At 38.1% G+C, this 24609-nt stretch overlaps 1 protein-coding gene across 2 annotated transcripts in view; it reads left to right on the top strand.

Moving 5' to 3' along the window:
- The window catches only part of PTGER2 (prostaglandin E receptor 2), a 188891-nt gene that overhangs the window by 93018 nt on the left and 71264 nt on the right, over positions 1-24609 (top strand). The window contains exons 3-4 of one of the 2 annotated variants that reach the window (XR_014148475.1): positions 3256-3397; positions 5296-5361. The gene's annotated coding sequence lies outside the window, so the exon portion shown is untranslated. Of the gene's footprint in view, positions 1-3255; positions 3398-5295; positions 5457-24609 lie in introns of those variants that run through there. The other variant, XR_014148474.1, reaches the window with a different exon arrangement.

Below are 24609 nucleotides of genomic sequence, written 5' to 3'. Positions count from 1 at the left end.
ATACAATGGAATATTACTCAGCCATCAGAAAGGATGAATACCCAACTTTTACCTCAACATGGATGGGACTGGAGGAGATTATGCTAAGTGAAATAAGTCAAGCAGAGAAAGCCAATTATCATATGGTTTCACTTATTTGTAGAACATAAGGAACAGCATGGAGGACATTAGGAGAAGGAAGGGAAAAATGAAGGAAGGGAAATCGGAGGGAGAGATGAACCATGAGAGACTATGAACTCTGAGAAATAAACTGAGGGTTTTAGAGGGGAAGGGATTGGGGGGATGGGTTAGCCTGGTGATGGGTATTAAGGAGGGCACATACTGCATGGAGCAGTGGGTGTTATACGAAAACAATGAATCGTGGATCACCACATCCAAAACTAATGATGTATTGTATGGTGACTAACAACAGAAAGAAAGGAAGGGAGGGAGGGAGGAAGGAAGGAAAGGAAGGAAGGAAGGAAGGAAGGAAGGAAGGAAGGAAGGAAGGAAAGGGGAAACCTGGCCTAATTTTGATGAATTTGTCTTATTTCAAAAACAAATTATACAGAAAAAATTAGTCACCAAAACTGCCAAAAACTAAAACCTTACTTAAGATCTATTAGCATTTGAGGCTGACACAGCAGCAGATTGGAGCTTCATGCATAACTCTGACCTATTTCCTAACAACTGGTTTTTGTTACCAGGGATGTCAGTGAAGGAAATGAAATTCTTGCCTGTTGAAAACTGAGCTCATGCTTCTTCCCCAAAGGAATATTAGCTCTTCAATCTAAAAGAAAGTAGTCCAGAAATGAGTGGTTGAATGATAATACAGGCCATTCATGCATTTAATCACTTAACAAGTTTTTGGACTGTAAACTCTTGCACAGCACAAGTCTCAAAATGGGCCTTCCCTCTAAACCCACTGCCAGGCTGGACTGTGTGAGTTACTATGCTGGTACCACCCTCCTCAGTTTGGCCACAGCCCTTGGTTTGTGGCAGCCATTTTGTATGCCAACAGCCTATGAGGTAATCTGGCGTGAAAAAAAAAAGTACCCCCACAGGGAAGATGGTGACTAAATGAACAAACCTAATTCTCCCTTTGAGAAAGGTTTGAGTCCTAAAAAGAAATTCAATCAAAAGTAGCTGGTGAGGGGAGCAAAGACTAAAAAACACACAGAGAAGCCAGGGGATCAGAGCACAGAGATGACCAAGGCACAGAACATGACTTCATAATCTAGTAGAGGGGCCTGACAAGAAAAGGAGAATTATAATACAATATGATAAATGTTGCAACAGCAAAACGCATAGAAGACTATGGGAACACATTGAAAGGATACTTGGAAGGTGACTAAGAATGGCTTTTTGGAGGAGACAATACGAATAGCTGAGGAGTGATAATGGCAAAGCGCTATCAAGGGCTCCATAAACTTCTGCTATTGAGGGGGTGACTGATGGCTCCCTAAAGCTAGAATTGGATCTTGAGAAATAGAAATCTTCTAGTTCTCAAATTACCTCGTGATTGCCATGTAGCCCATATAGTCTGTGGTGCTTTTTACATGACTTCCACTTCTGTTGCTGATACTTGGTTCCCATGTGGCACCTAGACATCTATTTCCTTACTCTTTTTCCATGTGTATTTATAGTGAGACCTCTGACAATCAGGAGAGTTGATGTTACTTGTAACTTGAAAGCCAAACATGCCACTTTGGTTAATTATTTGTTATATAAAGAAGCTTTGCAAATCAAGGCCAAAACAACCTAAAAGCCAAAATTTTGGTTCACAGTAAGTCATAGTATCCTTAAAATTCAAATTTCTAAAATGAAAAAAGAAAAGACATATTCCATCTAATTTTTTTTGTTTAACCCCTGAAGCATTTTACTTAACACAAATTGTGACTGATGTGTAGTAGACAAACTAAGGGGGAATTTATACTGTCCTCCTTTCGAGTTAGGGATTGGAAATGATGAGTCAAAAATCAGAAGTTGCTGTACCTCAAACCATCTTCAAATGTCAATTAAATTTTCCACAGAGCACTGAATCAAAATGAAAATGAAACACATACATACATACATGCATACATTATGAAAACCAACCCTCCTCTTAACTGGTATTTCATTTGGTTCAATTTCTCCTTCCTTTTGGGTTTCCTTAGTTGTCAGCCTGCTACAGGATATGAAAGCAACACAACATGGATAACCACTGAAGAATGGAGAGAAATTTATTCCCTTTACAGATTAGTTGAGCCATTAATTACAATGATTGTACCAACAGTGGTGTTAGTTGTTCTATCAATTGTGTAAAATTATTTGTGAATGATATCTTGCAAGAGATAAATTGAGTTAAAAATTTGAGCATCCTGGGGCGCCTGGGTGGCTCAGTTGGTTAAGCGACTGCCTTCGGCTCAGGTCATGATCCTGGAGTCCCAGGATCGAGTCACGCATCGGGCTCCCTGCTCGGCGGGGGGTCTGCTTCTCCCTCTCATGCTGTCTCTCATCCTCTGTCTCTCAAATAAATAAATAAATAAATAAAATTTGAGCATCCTAATAATTAGAAGGGGTGAAATTTCAGTTTACTGTATAGAGTGTACCATACCTAATGGAAATGTATGCAAATTTACCTTGTGTTAACTTGAAAAAGCTGAATTTCAATTATCAATAAAGTTCTGTTTTCAGCACAAAATTAGGAATAATGTAAATCAATTTTTTTAACCTTGAAGAATTCTGATTTTAAGTTGGAGGAAGGATGAATGAATTACCAACTCTTTTATGTTAGTGGCATATGACTTGACCACTTCTGCTTGTAAATATCTTTGTCGGTCCTGTGAGAGCAATTCAATGTGAAATATGCAAATTTTGAGTTTTGCAAGGTCTTTAGGATACATCATTTTCATAAAATGAAACTATGACCTACTTTCTCTGCTTTGATCATATGCCTGTACCATTCATGTGATAAAATTTCTGCAGTTTATTGACTGGCATCTGGGTCTTAAGAGGTGGAAAAGTCATGATAAGTTTATGTTTCAGGCTATTAAGTTGTGATGGTTAATTTTATGTGTCAACTTGACTGGGCTAAGGGATGCCCAGATAGCTGGTAAAAAACTATTTCTGGAAATGTCTGTGACGGTTTTTCCAGAAGAGATTAGCATCTGAATTGCTGAACTGAGTAAAGCAGATGACCCTCCCCAATGTGGGTGGGCATGATCTAATCTGTGGAGGGCCTGAATAGAACAAAAAGGTCCTTGAACTGAGATATCCATCTTCTCCTGACCTCAGGCATTGGTGCTCCTGGTTCTCTGACTTCTGGACTCCGACTGGGACTCACATTTTAGGCCCCTGTTCTCAGACCTTCAGACTTGAACAGCTGTCCTGGTTCTCCAGACTACAGATCAAGGGATTTCTTGGCCTCCATAACCATGTGAGTCCATTTTTATTGGTTCTATTTCTCTGGAGAACCCTAATACATAAGTGATATTCAGAAAGTCTGAAATATTTAGGTCATTGGATACAGTCATCTGGTAAGTTTTTAGTCTAATAGTTTTTTTGTTTGTTTGTTTTTGCCTTTTTTGGGTTATGAAGCCCTTTGAAAGTCTATAACTCTAACCACCAGAAAAATGCATATATGCATATGTACAGTCCATTCTGCCTACATATATCATGGACCCCAAATATAGAAGCCCTCTTTAGATAGACAATATTTATGGAAAGGAGGTCTGTTTAAGCAAGTATATGCCCTCTACCACAACCACCACTACCAGGAATTCAGCCATACACATATGTAGGTAGATTATGGTTCTTGGTTCAGATTACTGTTTTAATTACTCTTCCTTCAACACTCTTAAATGTTCTGGAATTTCTCTTTGTATTCAGAATCAAAGAATTTGAGAACATTAAACCAAAGATGAAACTAGGTTCCCAATGTTATAAATAATTGTAAAAATTCTTTTTGGTAACAATTAGAGAGCAGTAATGACAAAACAAAAGTTAAACCACAAAAACAGAACAAACCATGTTCATGTGTTAAATTTCATACAATAAAAGTAAAATACAAGGGTATTTTTTTCTCTTAAAATAGTTTAAGTCAATTTGTACCAATTATACACACACACACACAGATAGACATAAATAGGCTTATAGAGCCAAGGTCTGAAATTACATCAACATACATAGAATTTATGTTAATATATATTTTTTTATTGTTTATTGAGACTATGCTTTTCTCTAAAAGATAGCAAGATTTGAAAATCCAAAAATATAACACAAGGATTTGTGGGGGAGTTTTTATTTAGAAAGCAATTCTTAAATAAGTCAATCAGAGAAACACAGTTATCATATGATCTCACTGATATGAGGAATTTGAGAAACAAGGCAGAGGATCATAGGGGAAGGGAGGGAAAAATGAAACAAGATGAAATCACAGAGGGAGACAAACCATAAGAGACTCTTAATCTCAGGAAACAAACTGAGGGTTGCTGGAGTGGTGGGGGGGTGGGAGGGATGGGGCGGCTGGGTGATGGACACTGGGGAGGGTGTGTGCTATGGTGAGCACTGTAAATTGTGTAAGACTGTTGAATCATAGACCTGTACCCCTGAAACAAATAATACATTATGTTAATAAAAATAGAAAAAAGAAAGCAATTTTTAATTGTCTAAACAAAAGTAAGGGACAAAATGGTTTCTTTTTTTTTTTTTTCAAGATTTTATTTATTTATTAGAGAGAGAGAGACAGTGAGAGAGAGGGAACACAAGCAGGGGGAGTGGGAGAGGGAGAAGCAGGCTTCCTGCGGAGCAGGGAGCCCGATGTGGGACTCAATCCCAGGACGCTGGGATTGTGACCTGAGCTGAAGGCAGACGCTTAATGACTGAGCCCCCCAGGTGCCCAAAATGGTTTCTTTAACTGGAAGTTTTGTCTGTTCAACTGCCTGTCATACAGATATACAAACGGGCATTTACCCATAGGATTATTCATTTAGAAAATAAAAAATGTGAGTTGAAATATATTCTCAAAGGAAAAGAAGGCTCTGTTTTAAAGACACTTGAGAGCCATAAAAATTATTTTCTCTGGTAGACGACAAGCTAAAGGCCATTCCCAAGGGGAACAATAGCAGTGGACAGATCTGAACTCTCAGATTCCCTGTTGTGTTAGTGGGGATGGAAAGCCTCCATTTGTGAAGTTAAGATTAGAGCAAGTGTTAACAAAATAAAGTCAGCTACACATTGAAAAAAAAAAATCTGATACCAGTCCATTAAGGGAACAAGGGAATTACTAGAAATAACTCTGAAATTCTTTCCCACCAATACTGAATTTAATTACAGACAGGCATTGTCAAGAGTCTATGAGAAGGAAGAGTAAAACAAGGAAAACAAAGAAATTGCTGCATGGTAAGTATTGTTTTATGGGTTTCATTATGAACAAATGTATTTTATACATGTTATGTTCTCAATGTTAGACACATCTTATATGTTTATAAAAATTGCATTTGAGGTTATTTCTAGAGGCTTAGTAAAGAATAAACTATAGTTTATCAGGTTTGCATTTACTTTTTTTTTTAATCTTTTTTTTAAGATTTTATTTATTTCAGAGAGAGAGAGAGGAGAGAGAGAGAGCATGCAAGCATGAGCAGGGGGAGGGACAGAGGGGGAATCAGACTCCCCGCTGAGCAGGGAGCCTGTCGCAGGGCTCAATCCCAGGACCCCGGGATCATGACCTGAGCCAAAGGTGCTTGCAGTATACTACTTAAGATGGCATTATCTAAAACAAAAATTATCAACAGGGGATATGTAGCAGCATAAATTATCTAAGATGTATCCTCCATCAACTCTGTTTTTTTTTTTTTTAATGCTGCCTAAGGATTTTTTTTATTGACTTCTGAATAAGAATTTGGAAGGTTCCAATGTGAAATGTCCAAGAAGAAATTTCATGATCATAGCTCAGTGGTGTCTTCGGTGATAAACATGGTAAAGCAATGTTACATTCCATCAACCTCACAGAATGCATTACCTAGGCCTTCCTTCAGTCTCCTAGAGCTTACTTTCTTTCTTTTGTGGGTTCTTCTTTATGCTGCCATGTATTACGGTCCTAGCTTGATAGAAAACTTGAATTCACAGTTTCACATTCCTTTCTCCCACGTATTCACCAAACATCTTAGGCAACATCCTTCTTGGAGCCTTCGTTTCATTACTTGTAATACTAAATGAAAATACCTATCACTCAGATCTTCCTTCCTAGGGCTTGAGTATAACTCCTTTTCTAAAATATGCAGTATCTTTTCCCTATATACCTGGGAATTTACTTCAGTTTGATGGCAACTCTCTTTTCTCTTAGTTATGTTCTCAGTGTTAGACACAATATCTTATATGTTTATAAAAATTCCATTTGAGAGGATTTCTGTGGGCCCAGGAGAAAACAATCATATAGTTTGCAGGTTTTGCATTTACTTTTTTTTTTTTTTTAAGAAAGGCAAATTATTTTAGAAAAGCAGTTATTTGTCTTCAACTTTCCAACTTATGGATTTTTTTCCACCTTGGCTTCTGAAAAGATACAAAGAGCAATCCTACCATTTCCTTTGTCTCCTTTAACCACATTTCTTGTTTTTCATGGATAGAAACAGTTTACACTCACATCCATACTAACAACATGACCTATCTTCTTTCCACATCATCAGTGATCTATGGGAAATACCTTTGACTTACAGTCAGCATCTCTAGTTTGAGTTCTGGTTTTATTCCTTAAGAGGTCTAGGAAAATCCCCTTAATCAGGGTTGCTGGTTGGGTTTACTATCCACACCATCTGGGCAGCCTTTTGACTTTTAAAGTGGCATCTTGGAGACTTAGTGGAGAGAGTGAAGCACAGGAATCTATTTTATGAAATGCTGTCCTAGATGGTGCAAATGAAGACTTAATTTTTGGGATCTAGTGGCCAAAATCTCTGAATTACTTCCTTAGCCTGCAAAATGCCAGGTCTCATTTATAGTGATATCATGAAGGTTAAATAAGACAATGTATGGGAAGAGCATTATAAATTGGAAAACTGAATATAATTCAAGGTATTAGGAGTCAATATTCTTGTGGAATTTGGAGTAGAATAAGTTCATTGTCAATCATTCCTGCAGCCACATACACAGAGGATGAGAAACAAACATTATTAATACTAATGACCTGAAATGCTTGTAGTATAAAATCTGAGGGTACACCAGAACACAATTTTAAAAACACATAAAGGCATTTTAGACCAATAGACAAAATGTTTTTACTGTACTTTAAAATAAAAAACATCTGTAAATAAATTCCCTCCTTTCTGACTTCCTGAATTACATTGACTTCATTGTGGGAATTTGCTTCTCAAAGTCCCAGTGTTGGGGTGTCTGGGGGGCTCAGTGGGTTGAGTCTCAACTCTTGGTTTTAGCTCAGGTCATGATTTCAGGGTCCTGGAATCAAGCCCCAAGTCAGGCTCCGCACTCAGCGCAGAGTCTGCTTGAGATTCTCTCTCTCCCTCTGCCTTTCCCCTGGCGAGTGTGCTCTCTCTCTCTCTCTAGCATCCTCTCTCTCAAATAAATAAATCTTTTTTTAAAAAGACAAAAACAAAGTCCTGGTATTGTAGGAAACCAGAGAAACATTGGAACACTTTGAAGCCAAACTAAAGAAAGACAATTGATGTGCAAATATTGGTCTCTATTCTTCCCATACCTAACTTGTTTCCTGGAACTATAATAATTGAGATGCTAAGGGAGGTTTACTAACTCAGTCCCCATTTTGTGCATTTTACATTGCAAGGAAATAAATGGTACTCTAATAGCTTGGAAAAAACACTGCAGGAAATGACTTCAGCTTTGGAGAGTTTCTAATTCATTATAATTTCCACAATAAAACATTCATCTACAACTTTTAAGTCCCCAGAGGGTTTAATCTACTTAAGCTGATGCAAGCAGACAGGCTGGTATAAAGGGACTATTACTCTAAAATAATTGTAATTATCATTTTGGGAAGACCATGGGCTTTACATTCAATCTATCATAGGTGTTTAATTTTCCTCTTTCAAGAAAATAGAAACAAATGAGGTTCATTTTTTCACTCTTGGCGGGGGACCATCTAATAAGCTTGTAAGCTAAATTCATAACCTACAATCCAGACTTCAAGCTCATTAATTCAGTATTTTACAATATCTGGCTCCTGTTCCTCTCTGGTCCCCTAGACTTCCTTTCTCCAAATACCCTTCATTTTGTATGGAACTCTTCTTGTTGTTTCTGCATGTATTGGTTATATGAAGAAGTGGCAGGTGCAGAAATGATCTGGTGTGTGCAGAAACAAATCCATGAGCACACTGTCATCACCCATCCTCTCCCTGGAAAATCCTTTAGCAAATTCTACTCATACTTCAAAATTCAGCTCAAGGATCCTCTCTCCTAGAAAGTTTTCTGGCCCCTAGCCTGATTTAGCTGCCCCTACTCTGGGATTCCCTACCATCCTCAGCACCCCTCTGCCCTAGCACCCAAAATAACAGGTAAAAATGATTTCCACATCTCTCCCACACCCTAACTGCTAAGGTCCAAGTAGTGGACTGTGCCTAATTTGACTCTGTATCCATAGCACTTACCTCAGGGTCTGGTACCTAGTGGGTACCACAGATGTTTGTCAGTTGAAGGAAGATTCTGTAATGAATAAGTGATGTGATCTGAAGATGTGTTCCATGAAACTTCAGAAAATCAATTTTGCCACTTGCAGGTATTGCAATTAGTGCACATTTTCTAATTGTTTGGTATGGCTAGATTTTTTTTTTTTTTTTTTTTAGGTAAGTGAAGGTGAGCTCCATCTAGCTGGTAAACAAGTAAGCAATATAGAGAATCACCTTGGATGATATTCCTTGTTCTTCAGTCATTCAAATCATTCTTATATGTAAAGCAAACATAAGCCAAGTTCCTCAGCCTATAAAAAAAGGACGTGTGGAGACCATTCCCCTTTGGAATGCAAAATTCCAAGAAGGAGTGAACTTATTTACATAAGGATTCCTGGACTTAGAAAGACCTTCCCAGTGGGCCAGACTGTCCATGAACAATACTCAGGGACAGGGAAGGAAGGGTACCCAAAATAAACCTTGAGGGTAGAAAAGTACTAGAATTGGTAGCTGAATTTGGAACTGAGCTGATAGAGAAGAACAACAAGGATCCTGGGTCAACAGATGGCAGATGACAGAACTTCATCAACCCAGCCAAGGGCATATTTGGACCCTGGCAAGTAGGTTCAATGTATGAACCAAAGGAGATGGTCATTAAAAGCTATAACAGTTGGGGGTACCCAGTATTCTCTTGGCATGGAGTTTCTGAATGGTGAGTTTATGGGTCATCTTTATTGCTATGATGGGCATGTCTTCATAACAGCACCAACAAGAACAAAGCAGAATAGTCATAGCCCACCTCCTTATCTCCCACTGTCTCTCATGTCCCAGAGGCTATGGATTGGTTATACCATTTTTCATTGCTGTTTCCCACTGTATAGATTGAAAAACCAAGTATAAGACTTGCTTCCCAGCTCTTCTGCAGGTAGGAATTGTTGTGTGGCCCACTCATGACAAACAAGCGAAGTCTCCTAGGGAACTTCTTATTAAGCCTTTGTTTTCCATATAACGTAGAGAAAGACCTGTCTGGCACCACTCTCCCTCCTTTTTTCCTGCCTCGAATACAATGCTAGATGCTTGATCTCCAGCAAGCATCTCGCAGTCAAGAGCAAACAAGCCATTACATTATGGATGGCAAAGCAGAAAGAACTAGGGCATTGACACTATCATGGAGTTTCTATATCTGCAGACTTCTGGTCACTTAAGTAAAATAAAATCCTATGTGTTTCAGCTATTGTTAGATTACCTGTTACGTGCAGTTAAAACATTCTCAGCTGATAACAACATTCACACCCACAGTCATACTCATCAAGCACTACTAACCACAAGTGATACCTAGGTGCCTGGGGGACTTAGTCCTTAGCAGGACATCTGATGGAGTGCTACTCCATACAGAATAGTGCTCTCCAGTATTGCATTTTGGGATGCCAGGGAGATGGTCTTTTCAGCCAAGCAAAGGACAATGTAGATATAAGCGTGTTAATTTTTAAAGTTCGGGTTTGAAGAGCAAACCCCAAATACCAAAAAGTGAAAGAAGAAGTAAGCAGAATAAAAAATGTGTGCTGATTAGGCATCTCCAACCCTAAGAATAAGAAGTGAAACTTTTAGAAGGTCAAATACAAATCAAATTGTTAATAGTGGTTACCACTAGACTCTGTAGGTGAAGTTAGAAGGAAGTGAGGCAGCTATTGCATTTTTTAAATATATTTTTGTATATTTCTGTATTTGAATTTTTGCTACAAAAATGTATTACTTTGCTAATAGAAAAAAAATTCTGATAAACTCACCTCTAAGATGATATTTATCAAATGCTTGCTATGCATTCTGCCATTTAATCCTCAAAACTATGCAGTGAGTAGCGTCTTTATTTTCACCAGTAAAGAAACTAAGATGCGAGGCCCTTAAGTAACTTTGCCATGTCACACAGCTAGTGCCTGGGAGAATAAGGACTCAGAGATTCCTCAATCTACATAGATGCAAAGCCCATTCTCTACCCACTGTGCATACTGCCTCTCCCAGATCTTTCCAGATATGCAGATATTCTTAATTTGCTTCACCAAATAGAAGAGTTTCTCTGGATGACGCTTTCATTAGACTACATGAAGGAAACTGTCTTCCAGTAGTTTCTCCCCATCCCCTTCCCCCCCGTATAAATACCTTTAGAAACAAGAATGAGCCTACCTTCTTTTAGTGTCTCATTGGGGATTTGCTTACAGTTGTTAAAAAAGAAGCCTAAAATTGAGTCATTTGCTCCCAAAGACAACAAACCAAGACTTAATTACAGTTTCAACCTTTCCCAGGCATGTGACCTTTTTTTTTAAATAAAGATTTTTATTTGTTTAATAGAGAGAGAGAGAGAGAGAGCACAAACAAGGGAAGCAGCAGGCAGAGGGAGAGGGCTTCCCATCAAGCAGGGAGCCCAATGTGGGGCTTGATCCCAGGACTCTGGGATCATGACCTGAGCCGAAGGCAGACACTTAACAGACTGAGCCACCCAGGTGCCCCCAGGAATGTGACTTTTTAACATTCAATATGAAATGTCCTGATGAGCACTAGTGATGCATGATAAAACCCTACCCTTCCCTTCCTCCCAAAAAGAAGAGATCCTGGACTGAAACATTCTTTTTTTTCCTTTTACTAATAACTTCCTGCCCCACCCTCCTTCCTATGACATCTTTCCATTTTGTACATCTCCTCAGAGCATCTCTCCACTTACTAGATGGGATGCTGCCCGACTCATGAATCATTGAATAAAGCCAATTAGATCTTTAACTCAGTTGAATTTTGTTTCTTCACACTGTTTACATTTGTCAAGACCATCTAGGGCTGGTGTACAATCCTTAGAGTCCAAACCTGGTACCTTTGGGAAAGAACTTTAAATGCATTAGTCACTTAATACAATAAACCAGACATTCAGAAGGAGTTTCGTGGCACAAGAAATGGGTGGCTGGTTACGTTCTACATCTAATAGGGAAATATGTTTAAATGTGAGAAAATTAATTCTTCAAAAACAGGCTTCATAACTATATAAAATATCAGCATGAAAAACAAAATCCAGACTGTATCTAATGTCAGAGGAAATGAGTGCTTTATTTGATTAAAAGGCTGATGTGAAATTTTGCCTACTAAAAGTCAGGAGGACTGTCTGGAATATTTCACAAGACCCCAGATTCTGCATCTGCTTTTTTTTTTTTTTTTTTTTTAGAGCTCTTGAGGTCTATATAAGGACTTGGCCCTGGGTTATCCGAACTAAATCTTGGATAAGCTTCCATTAACATATCTTATTTGCATAAGTCTTATTTTAAGAGACTATGAAATTACAACCTACAACCATAAAGTGTTAGAGCATGAATCACTTCTAAGTGGGAGAGATGTTTGAATTCTCTGCTTATACAATAATCCAGTATTAGACCATTAAAGTATTATTTTTATGAATTGTATATATTCTCAATGCAGAAAGAAATGTTTTGGACAGAAAAGACTTTATATGGAGTCATCCCCCTAAATGGTTGTGAAGGAGAGTCAGGTTTAATTCCAAGTTTTGCCACTAAAAAACTCTATGATTCCCAGATTTTTTAATCTCAAATTCAGGCTTGCATATCCAGCTCCTTAATTCTACATGGCTAGTTAGGATTTTTTTACTCATTTCTAGTTTAATTTCACTGTGGTCAGAGAACATGTTCTGAATGATTTTACTCCTTTTAACGATTTTTGAGACTTGCTTTATGGCTCAGAATGTGTCAATTTTTATAAATGTTCTTGTGCATGCTTAAAACTGCAGATGTACAATCTGCAGTTGGGTGTAGGTCAGTTAGGTAAAGTTTATTAGTGACTTACATCTTCAGTAACTTCCCTTATTTTTTTCTGCAGACTCCATTAACCACATAGGTACTTAAAAATCTAGTATGATGGCAAATTTGTGAATGTCTATTAATTTTTGCTTCATGTAATTTGAAACTGTGTTATTAGGTGATTACAGATTTACAACTGTTATAACTTACTGGTGAATTGAACAGTTTATCCTCATAAAGTGACCTTTCATTTTTAATAATGTTTAATGTCTATTTTACCGGACACTAAGTCTGTCTTATCCGATCAGCTTTCTCTTACTTAGAAATTGAACGATGTATATTTTTGCTATCCTTTTACTTGAAACCTCTTTTTCTTCCTTAATTAAATATCCAGTTTTATTTCTGTAAGGTTCTGCCTTCCACAAAACACACAAATATGAATGCAATTCAGTCAAGTTCTTTAACAGTTTGTAAAAAAGATCATCTTGTCGACACTGTCCGACCATCATGTTGACACTGTCCGACCATCATGTTCCTCATTTCCCTTTGAGACCTCATCAGAATGGCCTTTACCACCCAATTTCCACAATCATTCTGCTCAGAATTACTTTGGTATTGTTTAAGAGGATGCAGACTTTCCCTGCACCTCTCTTCTTTTCATTCTGAGCCATCAACAGAATGGCCATTAAAGGTTCATTCATGGGAAGTTAGGGCTTTTTCTATCAGGTGCCTCCAAACTCTTCCAGCCTCCCTTTATCACCTATTGCCAAAGCTGCTGTGACATTTTTAGGTATCTGTTAGAGCAGCAATCTACTTCTTTCTCTTTTTTAATGTTTCAAGTTTTTATTTAAATTCTAACTAGTTAACATACAGTGTAATATTAGTTTCAGGAGTATAATTTTATGATTCATCACTTCCATACAACACCCAGTGCTCATCACAGCGAGTGCCCAACTTAATGCCCATCACCCATTTAGCCCATCCCCTGCCTACCTCCCCTCCAGCAACCCTCAAGTTTGTTCTCTATAGTTAAGAGTCTCTTACGGTTTGCCCCCCCTTTTTTTTTCTTTCCCCTATGTTCATATGTTTTGTTTCTTAAATTCCACATATGAGTGAAATCATACGGTATTTGTCTTTCTTTGACTGATTTATTTCGCTTAACATAATACACTCTAGCTCCATCCACATTGTTTCAAATGGCAAGATTCCTTTTTTTGTGGCTGAGTAATATTCCATTTTATATATATATATCACACCACATCTTCTTTATCCGTTCATCATCAGCCAATTGACATCTGGACTCTTTCCAAATTTGCCTATTGTTGATAATGCTGCTATAAACATTGGGGTGCATGTGCCCTTTTGAATCAATATTTTTGTATCCTTTGGGTAAATACCTAGTAGTATAATTTCTGGTTCATAAGGTAGCTCTATTTTCAACTTTTTGAGGAACCTCTATACTGTTTTCCAGAGTGGCTGCACCAGTTTGCATTCCCACCAACAGTGCAAGAAGGTTCCCCTTTCTCTACAACCTCACCAACACCTGTTGTTTTCCTGTGTTGTTAATTTCAGCCATTCTGACAGGTGGGAGGTGATATCTCACTCTAGTTTTGATTTGTATTTCCCTGATGATGTGTGATGTTGAGCATCTTTTCATGTGTCTGTCAGCCATCTGGATGTCTTCTTTGGAAAAATGTCTATTCACGTCTTCTGCCTATTTCTTAACCAGATTATTTATTTTTGGGGTGTTGAATTTGGTAAGTTCTTTGTAGATTTCGGATCTTAACCCTTTATCAGATATGTCATTTGCAAATATCTTCTCCCATTCCAAAGGCTTTTAGTTTTGTTGATTGTTTCTGTCACTGTACAGAAACTTTTTATCTTGATGAAGTCCCAGTAGTTCATTTTTGCTCTCCTTTCCCTTGCCTCAGGAGACATATCTAGTAGGAAGTTGCTATGGGTGATGTCAAAGAGGTTAGTGCCTGTGTTCTCCTCTAGGATTTTGATGGTTTCCTGTCTCACGTTTATGTCTTTCATCCATTTTGAATTTATTTTTGTCTATGGTATAAGAAAGTGGTCCAGTTTCATTCTTCTGCATGTTGCTGTCCAATTTTCCCAACACCATTTGTTGAAGAGACTCTTTTTCCATTGGATATTATTTGCTGCTTTGTTGAAGATTAGTTGACAGTATAGTTATGGGTTCATTTCTGGGTTCTGTATTCTGTTCCATTGATCTATGGGTCTGTTTTTGTTTCAGTACCACACTGTCTAGATGACTACAGCTTTGTAATAGAGCTTGAAGTTCAGAATTGTGATGCCACCAACTATGCTTTTCTTTTTCAAGGTTGCTTTGGCTATTCGGGGTCTTTTTTGGGTCCATACACAATTTAAGATTGTTGGTTCTAGCTCTGTGAAAAATGCTGGTGGTATTTTGATAGGGATTGCATGAAATGTGTAAATTGCTTTGGGTAGTATAGACATTTTAACAATGTGTGTTCTTCCAACTGATGAGCATGGAATGTTTTCCCATTTCTTTGTGTCCTCTTCAATTTCTTTCACAAGTGTTCTATAGTTTTCAGAGTACAGATCTTTTACCTCTTTGGTTAGATTTGTTCTCAGGTATCTTATGTTTATTGGTGCAATTGTGAATGGGATCAATTCCTTGAATTCTCTGCTGCTTCATTATTGGTGTATAGAAATGTAACAGATTTCTGTACGCTGATTTTGTATCCTGTGACATTACTGAATTCGTGGAGTACTGGTGGAATCTTTTGGGTTTTCTACAGAGAGTATCATGTTGTCTGCAAATAGTGAAAGTTTGGCTTCTTCCTTGCTGATTTCGATGCCTTTTATTTTTTGTTGTTGTTTTTGTCTGTTGAGGTTAGGACTTCCAGTACTATGTTAAATAACAGTGGTGAGAGTGGACATTCCTGTCTTGTTCCTGACTGTAGAGGAGAAGCTTTCAGTTTTTCCCCATTGAGAATAATAATAATAAACAAAATAATATTTTATTAAAATATTCCCCATTGAGTATATGGCCTTTATGATGTTGAGGCATATTTCCTCTATCCCTACTTTGTTGAGGGTTTTTATCAAGAAGGGGTGCTGTATTTTGTCAAATGCTTTTTCCTCATCTATTGAGTGGATCACATGGTTCTTATCCTCTCTTTTATTAATGTGGTATATCATGTTGATTGATTTGTGAATATTGAACCACCCTTGAATCCCAGGAATAAATCCCACTTGATCATGGTGAATGATTCTTTGAATGTACTGTTGGATTCAACTTACTAGTATTTTGTTGAGAATTTTTGCATCCATGTTCATCAGGGATATTGGCCTGTAAGTCTCCTTTTTAGTGGGGTCTTTGGCTTTGGAATCAAGGTAACGCTGGCCTCATAGAATGAGTTTGGAAATTTTCCTTCCCTTTCTATTTTTTAGAACAGTTTGAGAAGAACAGTATTAACTCTTCTTTAAATGTTTGGTAGAATTCCCCTGGAAAGCCATCTGGCCCTGACTTTTATTTATTGGGAGATATTTTATTGCTGATTCAGTTTCTTTGCTGGTTATTGGTCTGTTCACATTTTCTTTCTATTTCTTCCTGTTTCCATTTTGGTAGTTTATGTTTTTAGGAATTTATCCATTTCTTCCAGATTACTCAATTTGTTGGCATATAATTTTTCATAATAGTCTCATAATTCTATTTTTCTGTGGTTGTGATCTCTCCTCTCTCATTCTTTCGTTCATGATTTTATTTATTTGGGTCCTATCTCTTTTCTTTTTGATAAGTCTGGCTAGGCATTTATCAATTTTATTAATTCTTTCAAAGAACCAGCTCCTAGTTTCATTGATCTGTTCTACTGGGGTTTTTTGCTTGTTTTAGATAATTTATTTCTGCTCTAATCTTTATTATTTCCCTTCTTCTGCTGGCTTTAGGCTTCATTTGCTGTTCCTTTTCTAGCTTCTTTAGTGTAAAGTTAGGTTGTATATTTGCGACTTTTCTTGCTTCTTGAGGTAGGCCTGTATTGTGATATATTTCCCTCTTATGACTGTTTTTGTTGCATCCCAAAGGTTTAGGACCCGTGTTTTCATTTTCATTTGTTTCCATGTATTTTTTTTTATTTCTTCTGTAATCTCCTGGTTAACCCATTCATTCTTTAGTAGGATGTTCTTTAACCTCTATGAATTTGTGGTCTTTCCAAATATTTTCTTGTGGTTGACTTCAAGTTTCAAAGAGTTGTGCTCTGAAAATATGCATGTGTGATCGCTATCTTGTTCTTGTTGAGGCCTGATTTGTGACCTAGTATGTGATCTTTTCTGGAGAATGTCCCATGTGCACTTGAAAAGAATGTGTATTCTGCTGCTTTAGGCTAAAGTGTTCTGAGTATATCTGTTAAGTCCATCTGGTCCAGTGTGTCATTCAAAGCCATCATTTCCTTGTAGATTTTTTGCTTGGATCATCTGTTCATTGCTGTGAGTGGGGTATTAAAGTCCCCTACTATGATTGTATTATTATCAATGAGTTTCATTATGTTTGTTATTGTTTTATATATTTAGGTGCTCCTAATTTGGGGGGCATAAATATTTACAATTGTTAGATCTTCTTGTTGGATAGACCCCTATATTATGATATAGTGCCTTCTTCATCTCTTGTTACAGTCTTTGTTTTATTCTTTTTAAAAAAATTTTTTAAATTTTATTATGTTATGTTAGTCACCATACAATACATCATTAGTTTTTGATGTGGTGATCCACGATTCATTGCTTTCATATAACACCCACTGCGCCATGCAGTACATGCCCTCCTTAATACCCATCACTAGGCTAACCAATCCCCCCTCCCCCATTCCCTCCAAAAAAGTCATTGTTTTAAAATCTAGTTTATCTAAGTATGGCCACTCTGCCTTTCTTTTGACATCTATTAGCATGATAAATGGTTCTCCATCCCCTCACTTTCAATCTGCAGGTGTCTTTAGGTCTAAAATGAGTCTCTTGTAGGCAGCATATAGATGGGTCTTGGTTTTTTATCCATTCTAACACCCTATGTCATTTACTTGGAGCATTTAGTCCATTTACGTTCAGAGTAATTATTGATAGATATGAATTTAGTGTCATTGTATTACTTGTTAAGTCGTTATTTCTGGAGATTTTCTCTGTTCCTTTCTAGTCTTGTCACTTTTGGTCTTTCTTTCCCACTCAAAGAGTCTCCTTTAATATTTCTTGCAGGGCTGGTTTAGTGGTCACAAACTTTTTTAGTTTTTATTTGTCTGAGAAACTCTTTATTTCTCCTTCTGTTCTTAATGACAGCCTTGCTGGATAGAGTATTCTTGGCTGTATATTTTTCCCCTGCAGCACATTGAATATATCCTGCCACTCTCTTCTTGCCTGCCAAGTTTCTGTGGAGAGAACTGCTGCTAACCTTATTCATCTTCCTTTGTCAGTTAGGGATTTCTTTTCCCCGCTGCTTTTAGGATTTTTTCCTTATCTCTATATTTTGCAAATTTTACTACGATATGTCTTGGTGTTGGCCTGCTTTTGTTGATTTTGATGGGAGTTCTCTGTGCCTCCTGGATTTGGATGTCTGTTTCCTTTCCCAGATTAGGCAAGTATTCAGCTGTAATTTCCTCAAATAAACCTTCTGCCCGCTTTTCCCTCTCTTCTTCTTCTGGACTCCTATGATATGAATGTTATTATGCTTTATGGAGTCGCTGAGTTCCTTAAGTCTACATTCGTGATCCAATATTTTTCTTTCCCTCTTCAGCTTCATTATTATTTCATTATATCACTTATTTGCTCCTCTGCTTCTTCCATCCTTGTGGTCATTACATCATTACATCCAGTCAGTTTCCCCACATTTTTTATTTAGGCCTCACAGTTTTTAGGTCTTTTATCTCTGTGGTAAGGGACTCCCTGGTGTCTTCACTGATTTTCTCAAGTCCAACTAGTATCCTTATGATTGTTGTTTTAAATTCTGGATCAGGCATATTACTTATATCTGTTTTGATTAGATCCTTGGCTATGACCTTTTCTTCTTCTTTCTTTTGGGGTGAATCTCTCAATCTTGGCATTATGTCAACATCTCTGTCTTCTTCTGTGTGTTAGGAAAGCCTGTTATGTTTCCTGCTCCTGAGGTAATGGCTTTATTAAGAAGAGGTCATATACGGTCCGTGGTCTGGCATTTCAGGAAGTGTTTCTGATGTATGTTTTGTGCATTCTGCTGCTGTATTTTGGCTGTTCTTTTGCTCAGGTCAGTCCTCTGCAGAGTTTCTCCTTGCCTACAGTGGTGAGTGTTTAGAATTTGTCCAGAGTGTGATGAGTTTTAAGTAGGTGTGCTCTGGTCTGCTTGTTAAAAGAGGGCTGATCCTATTTCCATTAGAGCTGAAGCTTTGTAGCACTCTACCGTCAGTAGACTTGGTGCCTGCAGGGGATTTGTTCTGGTCTCCTGGGGAAGAAGACTGCTGCTTCTGGTTCTCAAACACACTTGCACTAGTAAAGAAGCACCAGTTGAGCACAGGGAGTCAGGGCTTGGTATAAGTGGCTTAAGCCTCCACTGTGGGAACTGTGTTGCTTACTGAAGAAAGTCTGTGCTAATGGGGAGGGGAGAAATGGTGCCTCTCCCTCATCCCCAGATTAGGGAGTTTACACCCACCACCATCCAGTAAGCCCTCACAGAAGAGCAAACAGACTCCCCTCCTGTGTCCCAGGTGTGTCTCAGATCCCTGCCTTCACCCTGTCTGTGTCCAGGCCATCTGCCCTCCCAGCAGGCCAGTGCTGTGTATATCTCAGGTATGCCAGCTGGGTTTCAAAACTCCAAATTTTAGGGGTCCTGCACAACATAGACCCAGTCTCATCCTCTGGGGGAGGGTCTTGCCACACCAGGGCTGGTGCCAGGTCGTCCCAGAAGGGCAGTTGCAGAAACACACAGGGGCTTGGAGTTTATGGTAAAACAAAGCAAAAGGCCAGCGTCCAGGTTAGCTGCCCTCAGCAGCTGCCTCTGCTTGTATGCTAATGAATGGGGCAGCTCAGTGGCACCCACCAGCTCTTTTGTCCCTGGAGAGGCAGTGCCATCTCTCCAAGAGGCACTCCAAGAAGGGTGAAACTTCTCTCCCAGTGCATCCCAGAGGATCCTCAGATCACGTTATCCACTCCCAGGCCTCTGCCCTCCTTCACTACAGGAGCACTGGCCCAACACCAGCCACTGTGCAGACTTCTAAAACTCCAATCTTTGAGCTCCGCTGGTTATAAAAATTCACAATAATCAGCCCCTTTCATTTTCTCAGTTAATGGCTTTGGGGAAGTGTTTTCCTTGTGCAATCCCTTGTTCATTGTTCTCTCTCTCTCTCTCTCTCTCTCTCACCTCTCTCTGTGATCAGGGCTCCCTCCTCTCCACAGCACCCACGATCTCTTTCTCCCCTAAATCACATCTCTGCACCTCCTACCTTCCACTATATGGCCTCTTCTCTCCCTCTAGTTGTGTAGTTTGTTCTGTCAGTCCTCAGATTGATTTCTTCGGTGTTCAGAATAATTTGATATTTATCTTTCCGTGTTCAAGGGATGAGGCAAGGAGAAGGTCCTTCTGCTACTGCACATCTTAACTCTCCCCAACTTTTTTTCTATTTAAGTTTAACATGTATCTCTTGTATCTTTTATATAATTGACATTTTTGATCCTTCATGACAATCATTTCGTTGGAATATTTGGTCCATTTGCACTTTTTTACTGACATTTCAGTTTAAATTGCTGCCTTATTTTGTGCTATTTCTCCCACCTGTTCTGTTTTCATTTATTTTCCTTTCTTGCCTTCTTTTGTTTATTTTTATAGCTACAATTTTTTCCCCTCTCATAGTTCAAAAGTTTTCTATTCTTTTAGTGGTTATTCTAGAAATTACAAAATGCATACTTATTGCTTTTTATAAACTAAAATTAATCAAAAACTTTATCTTTTTTCCAGAAAACTTAGAATACATTAACTCTATTGACTCCTTTCCCTATTTACATATTGTTGTGTATGTTAATTTCATCATGTTTGCTTTTTAATCCCATAAGACATTATTGTTTTATACATTCAGTGCTCATGGAGATTTAACCACAGACTTACCACCTTGCTCCTCATTCTCTTTTGCTTCTCTGTCCCCCAATCCAGAAGCTCTTTCCTCCCATATGAGGTGTAGATCCTGAATCTCTTTATTTTGCTGATGGCAACTTTGTTTCTGCTATTCTGAAATGTCTATCTTATTCCTTTTTCTTGAAAATATGTTCACTGAATATAAAATTCTGGGTTAGCAATTATTTTTTGGTCAGCCTACTGAAAATATCATTCCATTGTCTTCTGGTTTATCTGTTGTCTAACTGCCACTACTCTGAATGTGATCTGTTTTTTTTCTGTCACCTTTTAAGATTTTCTTTGCCTTTGATGTTCAGTAGTTTCACTGTGTACCTAGTGTGGATTTCTTATTTATTTAATCTGTTTAGGAATGTATAAGCTTATTGAATTTGTGAACTGTGAATTAGGGAGGGGAAAATTTTATTCTACCCTTCAAGTTTCTTTTGGCCGGTCTAAGAATTAAATGCACACAAGACAGATTAACAAGAGAAAATTAAATTTAATTATGTGCATATGGGGGTTCTTAAGTATATGAGACCCAGACACAGACAATTGAGGCTTATATGCCATCCAGAGCCAAGGAGAAGGGGATAGAGGTCTGGGACTTCAACGGGATGAAAGACAATTTACAAGAAGATGAAAAAGAGTAAATGTTTGGTAAACAAATGTTTGCCGGGCCACACAGAAACAATGAGACATAGAGGAATGTTAACAAACAGTCTGCTAGGTTCCTCTCTGTCTACCACCCCTAGTTCATATTACATTGTAGTCATCTATGGTGATAGCTCCCTTCCTGGAATAGGTCCTCTATCTAAATTCTTTTAGACATTTAGGGGGAAGGTCACAGGTTCTTCCTAAGCCTTCTGTTTCTTAGATATAATGACTCTAAAATGAATCCACATGTCAAAAAGACACATTGTAGGGTGTCAAAATTTGCTCCCCTATGGTAGCTTTCAACATTCTGAATTTTTTCAGTAATTGCCTCCTCATTTGGAACCTTGCCCCCATTCTATCTCTTTCCTCTCCTTCTAGAACTCCTATTACATGTATATTAATCTTTCTCACTTCATCTCCCAGGACTTTAAATCTTTTTGTATATTTCACCTTTTTGCCTATCCGTGGTATATTCTGAATAATATCTATCCTCTATCTTTCAGTTAACTCTCTCATTCCAGCTGTGTCTAATTTGAATTTTTTATTTTAGTTATTGTATTTTTTTATTTCTAAAAGTTCTATTTGGATTTTTTCAAATCAGCTCTGGTATCTTCTATAACAGCCTATTTTCTGTGGTATGTTCAATCTTGCCTTTTATTTCTTAAAACATGGTAAATGTAATTGTTTTATACTATGTGTCTCATAATATTAATATCTGAAGTTTTTATCGGTTTGTTTTTGCTGTTAACTCAAGCTAGTTCTCATTCATAGTATGCTTGTTTTTTCCTTGTGTACTTGCTTATTCTTTACTACATGTAGATCATTGTCCTTGAAAAGGTTACTTGCAGGAATCATCTGAGGCCTAGTATGAAAGTGGCTTTCCCCCAAAAGTATCTGTTTTTTCCAGATTCCTAGTTCCAGAACCTTTTTGGGACCATGTAAAATTCGTTTATTACTTGAAGTTTTCCTGAACCACACAGATTATGTCAATTTGATTTGTACATCTTCTCAAGCCTAGATGTAGTTCTATATTCTGAGACAGTATTTAACATTTTGGGTTTTGTTCTTGTTTTTGTTTTTGTTTAGCTCTGTTTTATTTTTTGCTTACCTAGTATCAAAACATTTCTCCTTGTAGTACTTGAGTGTGCAGAGATAGAGGTGGTGGTAGTTGTGCTTTTTTCCCCCCAGTTTACTTTTCCCTCACAGATGTAGGCGCTCTTTGGAGTCCCAACTTTCCATCCTGGGCCTTGATTCTGGCCCCTACAACAAAGCTGAAGTTCAAATTAGCTCACATGGACAAATGCTTTTCCAGAAAAGCACCTAAAGTGCTTCTTTCACTTCTCTGGTTTCCTGCTTTTACTTAGATTTTGATCTGATAATTTCTTGGTCTCTTGTTAGCCCCTCAATCCTTTTAAGAAAGATTATTTTTAAAATTACCTACCATTTTAAACTGTATTCAGTAACAGGATTGATCCAAATGACATAGGCTGCCATATCCCTGGAACCACTTGGTAGTTGCTGTTCTCCACTGCGTATTTTTCAGGTATTTGATTCATGCCTAGTTGTGCATTTGGGATGCTAGATGACATTCTGGTTAAATGGTATTATGAGCTTATCAGTGGCCTTTCTCTGCATTCTTTACTTAACAGTTGGCCAAAGTGCCCCCCAAATATTATCTCTATTAGTGCCAGCAAATAGTTTTACAAGAAGTCTTGGTATCTTTTCCACCCACCAAATCATTTTTTTGACATTTGATCTCTCATCCTTATCTGATCCTAGTGAATAGTCACTGTTCCGTAAGATACTCTACTCTTGCCTAAAGGCACTAACATGGTAACATGTTCCCTTGGTTTTCCTCCTACTGGCAGCTGCTTAAAATACTTGAGTTCCCTGGGACTCAGTCTATTTTCATCCTGCATTCTTTCTCTAGGTGATCTTTTTTCTCCTTTCCCAAGGATTTAAACACCATCTATATGCTAAGGACTTCCAAACTGATCTCTCTGACGCCTAAATGTTGAGCAATTGAAATGTCTTTCTGCTCTATCTACATTCATTCCCTTGTGTTTTCATTCAGTCTTGTAGCTTTAAATATTACCTGTACCCCAACAACTCCCAAATCTATCTTTTTTAAAAAGATTTATTTATTTATTTATTTATTTATTTATTTATTTATTTATTTGAGCAAGAGAGCGCAGGGTGCAGGGGGGACAGGGAGAGGGAGAGAGAATTTTCAAGCAGACTCCCTGCTGAGCACGGAGCCTGATGTGGGGCTGGATCCCACAACTCATGAGGTCATGACCTGAGCTGAAACCAAGAGCTGGGTACTTAACAAAGTGAGCCCACCCAGGCACCCTTCTCCCAAATCTGTATCTTTAGATCAGACCCCAACTTTCAACTCTTGATTTGTATATACAATTGAATATCTAATAGACATCTTAAACCTAATAGTTTAAAATTAAACTCCTGATTCCCCACTCACCTCCCACCTGCTCCTACTGTTTCTCCTATCTCCGTTAATAGTAATTCTATTCTTTCAGTTGTGCAGCCCAAAAATCTTGGGTGTCACCTTTGACTTGTCTCTTTCCCTATACCACACATTTATGGTTTTTTGTTATGTTCAATTAGCCAGTATATAATACATTATTAGTTTTTGGTATAGTGTTCAGTGATTAATTAGTTGCATATGACACCCAGTGCTCATCACCACACGTGCCCTCCTTAATCCCACCACCCGGTTACCCCATCCCGCCAACCCTCTCCTTTCTGTAACCCTCAGTTTCTTTCCTGGAGTCCAGAGTCTCTTATGGTTTGTCTGCCTCTCTGATTTCTTCCCATTCAGTTTTCCCTCCATACTCCTCCCCCACTGTGGTCCTCTGCACTAATCCTTACATTCCACATATGAGTGAAATCATATGATAATTGTCTTTCTTCGCTTGAATTATTTCACTTAGCATAATCCCCTCTAGTTCCATCCATGTCAGTGCAAATGGTGGGTATTCATCCTTTCTGATGGCTGAGTACTATTCCATTGTATATATGAACCACACCTTCTCTATCCATTCATCTGTTGAAGGACATCTCAGCTCTTTCCACAGTTTGGCTGTTGTGGACATTGCTACTATGAACGTTGGGGTGCATGTGCCCCTTATTTTCATTATGTCTGCATCTTTGGGGGTAGATATCTAGTAGTGCAATTGCTGGGTCATATTTTTAACGTCTTGAGGAACCTCCATACTGTTTTCCAGAGTAGCTATACCAGCTTGCATTCCCACCAACAGTGTAAGAGGGTTCCCCTTTCTCCACATCCTCACTAACTGTTGTTTCCTCTCTTGTTAATTTTTGCCATTCTAACTGGTGTAAGGTGGTATTTCATTGTGGTTTTAATTTGTATTTCCCTGATGGCTAGTGATGTTGAACATTTTTTCATGTGTCTGTTAACCATTTGTATGTCTTCTTTGGAGAAGTGTCT

Source organism: Leptonychotes weddellii, chromosome 9 (assembly GCF_054177405.1).
Source record: "Leptonychotes weddellii isolate Sample4059 chromosome 9, ASM5417740v2, whole genome shotgun sequence".
Classification (NCBI taxonomy): domain Eukaryota; kingdom Metazoa; phylum Chordata; class Mammalia; order Carnivora; family Phocidae; genus Leptonychotes; species Leptonychotes weddellii.
The sequence above is the reverse complement of the archived record's forward strand: the minus strand, read 5'-3'. Positions and strand labels throughout refer to the sequence as shown.